This window comes from Nelumbo nucifera, chromosome 8, assembly GCF_055504915.1.
Source record: "Nelumbo nucifera cultivar China Antique chromosome 8, China Antique-T2T, whole genome shotgun sequence".
NCBI lineage: Eukaryota > Viridiplantae > Streptophyta > Magnoliopsida > Proteales > Nelumbonaceae > Nelumbo > Nelumbo nucifera.
In genome coordinates, this window is record NC_142656.1 from 44,911,566 (window position 1) to 44,917,434 (window position 5,869).

Sequence of the window (5,869 nt, forward strand, 5' to 3'; positions counted from 1 at the left end):
ATCTGAATTTTGATTGTCCAGATAATTAGGGAAGAGTAGGGTTCTAATACTTATTTTGTTAAATCCCTGTGGGAACGATATTTTTATACTACTTGATAACTAGTACACTTGCTAGGGTTATATTCATAGCTATCAATAAGTCTGGTGGAAAGGCTTGGAAGTATGCTGACTTGGCCAGGACTGGTTTGGATGTCCCCTCCATCCTAGGTGAAAGGTATGGTGACTCTGGTAACCCTGCTGTCTTGACAAATTGCTAACATAGTCGACTTGCTCAGTAGATGGCTTGAACTGATTGCCAACTTGGCAGTCAGTACTGATGTGGCCTCCCCCACACAATGCACAAGTAAGAGGTTGCGCATGCATGGCAGCTATCTGCATTTCATCAATTTTCTTACTGAGTGCTCCTATTTGTGTAGATAGTACTATATAAGTATCAACATTATGCAGGCCATGCTACTTCCTAGTTTGGGTTCTTTTAGAATGCCATTGATAGTTGTTGGTTGCCATTTCTTCAATGAGTGCATGGGCAACCTCAGGAGTTTTATTGTTTATGGACCCTCCGGCTGCAGCATCTTGTATGGTCTTATTTGAGTTTGTAAGACCATTATAGAAGGTCTGCACTTGCAGCCATATGGGAAGGCCATGGTGTGGAACTCTTCTTAGTAGCTCCTTGTATCTTTCTCATGACTCATATAAAGATTCCCCTTCTTGTTGAAAAAATGTAGTGATATCATTCCTCATTTTAGCAGTTTTAGAAGGGGGAAAATACTTAGAGAGGAAACGGCTGGCCATTTCATCCCACGTAGCTATTGATCCCACTAGTAATGAATTCAGCCATGCTTTGGCTTTATCCTTCAAAGAGAATGGGAATAATCTCAGCCTAATGGCATCATCACTTACCCCATTGTGTTTGAAGGTATCACATATTTCTAAAAAGTTAGCAATATGTGCGTTGGGATCTTTGTGGGCCATTCCACAGAATTTCACAGTGTTTTGAATCATCTGTATAATGGTAGGTTTAATCTCAAAGTTGTTAGCAGCAATAGTAGGCCTAATAATGCTGGAAGCAGCTCCAGTGAGTGAGGGTTTTTCATAATCCATCATGGTTCTCTGTTCAGCCAATTTTTTAGCTTCTTGAGCTTCTTGTTGGACTTGTCTAGCTGCTCTTAGACGGACACAGAGAGTTCTTTCAATCACCGGGTCGTAGAGGATCTCCTCCAGCTCGACTCTGCTTGTCACAAACTGTGAAAGTCAAGGCAATAAAAAGGCTAATACAACAGAATATGATTACCTAAACCTACTATAACTGAGATATGTACAATGATTTATTGTCATACAAGTACTGATCATAATTGAATTTTTTATTATTAAAAAGGATCTAAACCAGCAATCTTATTCACATCTCTTAATTGCAGAATCTTTTAGGTCTGCAATTCTTTGGGCTTGTTGGTTCAGAGAAATTCAACAAATGATTGAAATCTGAATGGAATATACAATTCTTGAAATACAATGTACACAATTGCACACATCCATTAACATCTGCTAGGCTGAGGGCTGCTTATCAGAGATGAATTGTCAATGTGCCTTCAGAGGACCTAAATTAGGCTACAATTAGACCTGAGCCAGGTTTGGGTTCAGGTTTGTAAGCTTATGCAAGTGTATGACTCCACAAGTTTGAAGAATTCTATTGACCTGAAATCCGGTCTGATATTGTCTTGTAAATGCTGCTGCTATTGAAAGCAGTTCAGTTCACATTCAATCCATTCAATATCTCGGTTTAGATTTCTTATGAATCCGAACAAATGCTCATAAGTCAAAACCATCCATAGCAACCCATAGTGCAGCAGTAGACAAAACATTCATTCCACACAATTTCAAATTCACGTCTACTGTATTGTAAGCTATAGTGCAGCAGTAGCAGATCTGAATTGGGTCCAAATCTTTAGACTTTCTATTCATGCACAGCTGAAATCAGAGCTATCTAACTTGAAAAGTTTCAAGGATCAGCCCAGGACCATTCACAATGCCAATTTAGTAATGTTAATTGTAATACAAACCTGTTCAAAACCTGCCCTGATTCAGCCTTGCTGTAGCAGGTTAGCAGCCCTGCTACAGGTCTGAATTTTAATAGAAAAATGATGTGGAAGTGCCACTTTGCATTAAATCTCTTGAGGCATCAAAAATTCACAAATTAAGCATACTTTTCCTCAACCAAATCAGCTCAGATAGAGCAGAGCACAAGTTATCTAATTCTACAAAGTCTGCCCTGTATCCTGCTCTGTTCTCAACCACATTTCAGATCTAGGTGATTTCAGATCTGAATTTCTTCAACCACGGCTAACCAATTGTTCTTGGGGGATATCAGATGTGTCCTAGGGTGAATTGGGGTGGTGATGACCCTCAATTACCCTTAAATTTACATCAATTCAGGTCTGAGTTCAGGGGAACTCAGATCTGAACTGTTGCAGATCTGCTACAGTAGAACTCTGATCTGAATCCTTACTTTCCATTGTATATGTTTTTTTTTTCATTTTCTATATATATATATATATTTAATGAAAGAAAAATAATAAAGGGCTGAAAACATAAGCAGAATTTTTTTGGCTGAGTGTTGCAGGTCTGCTATAGCAGATCTGAGTGCCGAATGCAACTCAGATCTGCAACACTCATAATTTTGTGAATTTTTTTTTCTTTTAGAGGGTAATAACTTCAAGATAGAAAGTAAATCAGGTCTTCCTTTATTAAAAAAAATCTGAAACAAGGAAAAGAAAGTAATCTACTAAAGAGAAAAGATGCATAACTACAGTAGTACAACAGTTGCATTCAAAGCAAAAATGAAAAATTAAGCAAATTAAACCAACTATGAATGGAATGCTGAATGAGACCAGATTAAGAATGCTCAATGTTTCCTAATATTGTTTTCCTAAATCCCCGGAAATGGCACCAAAAACTTAATGTGTGGCTCATTGTGACACTAGCAAGTGCACTAACCGTTCAAGTAATAAAGTAGTGAGTGAAGTATCATTCCCACGAGGATTTAGGAAACAATTACCAATACTAAACTGGGCACTTCTTATCTGATCAACAATAAATCAAAACTTTATTCAAAAGCTAAAAATTCTAAACTAAAATCTATCTAAATTATTGGACCAATTGTCTTCAATTCAGGTTACAAGAGTAAGCAGTTAATGTTCAGAATTCAGCAATCAATCAAGTTGAATCATTCGAATAGATTGTGATTAAGCCTTGGTTTGGTAAAACCCCAAGGTCATGAACAACCTCTTTCGAGTGCATATTCTTCCTATGCATTAGTGATGATCCCCATATCTCTATCAAGGATCTAATCCCATGCATGAATTTCTTCAAAGACTTCTAAGGCATCAATTCTGATGTGGCACGATCCGGGCACTCCTAGCTAGCTACTGACTAGCTCCTTGCTGGCAATGGACGACACCAGAGAAGATGAAGGTGAAGGATTCTTGAGGGATTTGCCCGGCGGGAATACTCCGAAGCTTAAGTTATAACGCTGGGGAGGAAGAAAAGAGTGTAAAAGGCCAAGAGTGTAGGTCGCGCTAGATCATTGTGTCTCAAGATTAGCTCATGAACAAGTGAGATAATTCAAGTTCAGATGAAAATCTGAGAGAGTCCCTCCCCTTTGATTAAAGGGCTTTTATAGGGACATTCTTGTCAAATTGGGCGTAACCACCAATGGTCTCCTATCGTATTCGTTACCTGCCAGGGCTGCACAGGTGATCGTTACAACGTACGACCCGCTTGGATGAGTGACACGTCCCGAAGGGACAGGCACGCCACCATCTGTCGAGAGACATGGGTGCAGACTATCAAATGGGCAGGGACTGCGTCGTCAGTCGAGAGACGTGGTGCAGTCTGACGGGTATGGTCTTGTCAGATAGAAGCTTCCTGAGAGGGTCGCGTTGCCTAGTTGCGAGCTACCCCATCGCGTAGCAAGCTATCTTTGCCACGAACTACTTTGTAGCGAGCTCTTAGGGATACTTCGGGGTGGCCCTCATCGAGATTGTCTTTGGGGCAGTTCTTCTACCTAAGTGTTAGAGGGAGCTGGTTACCCTAGCTTGCGAGCTGAAATAGTCTTGGAGTATTCCCTCCTCAGTAGCTCGGGGAACCTGGAGCTCGTGTTGTAGTGAGCTCCCCCTACAGTGAGCTATGACGTAGTGAGTTGTTCTACAGGCTTGTTACTTAGTTGCAGTCAGGCTATGATGCTGAGATGTTGCTCGTGCTGAGTCAGGTCCATATGTCATCGTCTCAATGGGTCGGGTCAAATCATCCTCCATCAATTGCCCCCCACTCCTCGGGCTAAGAGTGCTACCTTAGCCTGAGGAGTTCATGAAGTGTGACTGGTTGATTTGACCAAAGTTCAAACTTGATTGATTGCTCATATTAAATGAGTGCGTGGGAATCAGGGGATTGATGACTTTTTGAATACCGAAAAACGTGCTGAAGCGGCTCTTAACTCCGGATGTCGTGTAGCCGCCATTACCTCAATCATGGGAGACATGTAGCCAGTCACATTTCGGTTTCAGAAGGTATGAGGTCAGCTTGTCTGCAAATCGTCAGATCTGCCTCAATCTCGGTCATTGATTCAGAGGCACAGTGACTATAAATAGGAGGGCCTCCTGGTTCTCATTTTCTTTCATGCTAACTTGCTGTCTTCAGATTTTGAGGTCACGCATCCATCTAGTCTATCCGAGCTCTTCTGTTCACATTGTTTCATTTCTTCTCGGTGAGTCTTAATCATTCTATCAATCATGTCTGGGTATCCATACCATGTTTATTCCCGGGACGGTAACCAGGACGACGATGCCCCCTCGAGCTCAGGGGGAGCTTGGGACTAGGTTCCGGAGGCTCGGGAGACCTCCGGTGATGTGGCCTCTATTTCTCGGGGGAGGGAGTCTGACACCTTCGGCCCCTCCTCCATGACAGTGGAGAGACTCAGGTCTCTAATCCATTACTTTCACCTTCCGGGGACCTCCTCTATAGTATCCCCATTGGTAACTTTCCTTGGGAACATGGTCCCAACGATATAGTGATTTTCCAGGAACAGCTCGAGGCCGGCCTGCGTCTTCCCCTGCACCCCTTAATAGTAGAGGTGTTAAACCATTTCAACGTCACCATCGACCAGCTCCATCCCAATGCCATCCGAAACATGGTTGGGACCATTTCTTTGTGCTATGAGTACTGTCTTCCCCTTGACCTTGATATTTTTGCTTCTATTCTCTGCATCAAGAATGCTGCTCCCGGAGCTCCTCCAGAAAGGCACTTTTACTACCTCTCTCCCCGCTGTGGCTATAAGCTCCTGTACGAGCTACCGAACAAGATTCCTGCTTGGAAGCGGGACTATTTTGTGGTTCATAACCCCGAGGGGTGGCCCTTCTCAACTTCCTGGAGGGGCGCCATCCAGGACCCCGGGGCCGAGTTGGGCCCTGAAATTCGTTAAACGATGCTGTCCTGGGCGTTGGTAGGCTTCCTCTGTTCGGACTACTTGACCAAGGAGAAGTTCGTACAGGCTGGCTTGAGTCTGGGTAGGTTGCCTTTTTAGGTCGCGTAGTGCCTTGTAAAAATATAATGTGTATACATATATTTCATTTTTTACTAGACTAATACCTTGTGGTTTTTTGGCAGCCATCATGTCTAGTGTTGATGCGCACCGCCTTCTCTCGAGCAATCAAAAGCGTAAGGTGAAGAGGTCGCATCCTAACCGGACTCCCACCTCTGGGGGCACTGAGTTCGAGTCTGCTGAGCCAGACTTTACTTCTCCACCGCCTGAAATTCTGCTGCCTCCATCTAAAGAAGTTGCTAATGGAGGTAGCCTCGAGGAGGGCGAGCTCCCGCT

At 42.9% G+C, this 5,869-nt stretch overlaps 1 non-coding gene across 1 annotated transcript; it reads left to right on the forward strand.

The window, feature by feature from the left end:
• The first annotated feature begins 637 nt into the window (after nt 1-637).
• On the forward strand, nt 638-744 carry LOC148789961 (small nucleolar RNA R71). The gene has a single exon (XR_016079941.1). It is a non-coding gene; the product is annotated as a small nucleolar RNA R71 (small nucleolar RNA).
• Nucleotides 745-5,869: the final 5,125 nt, after the last annotated feature.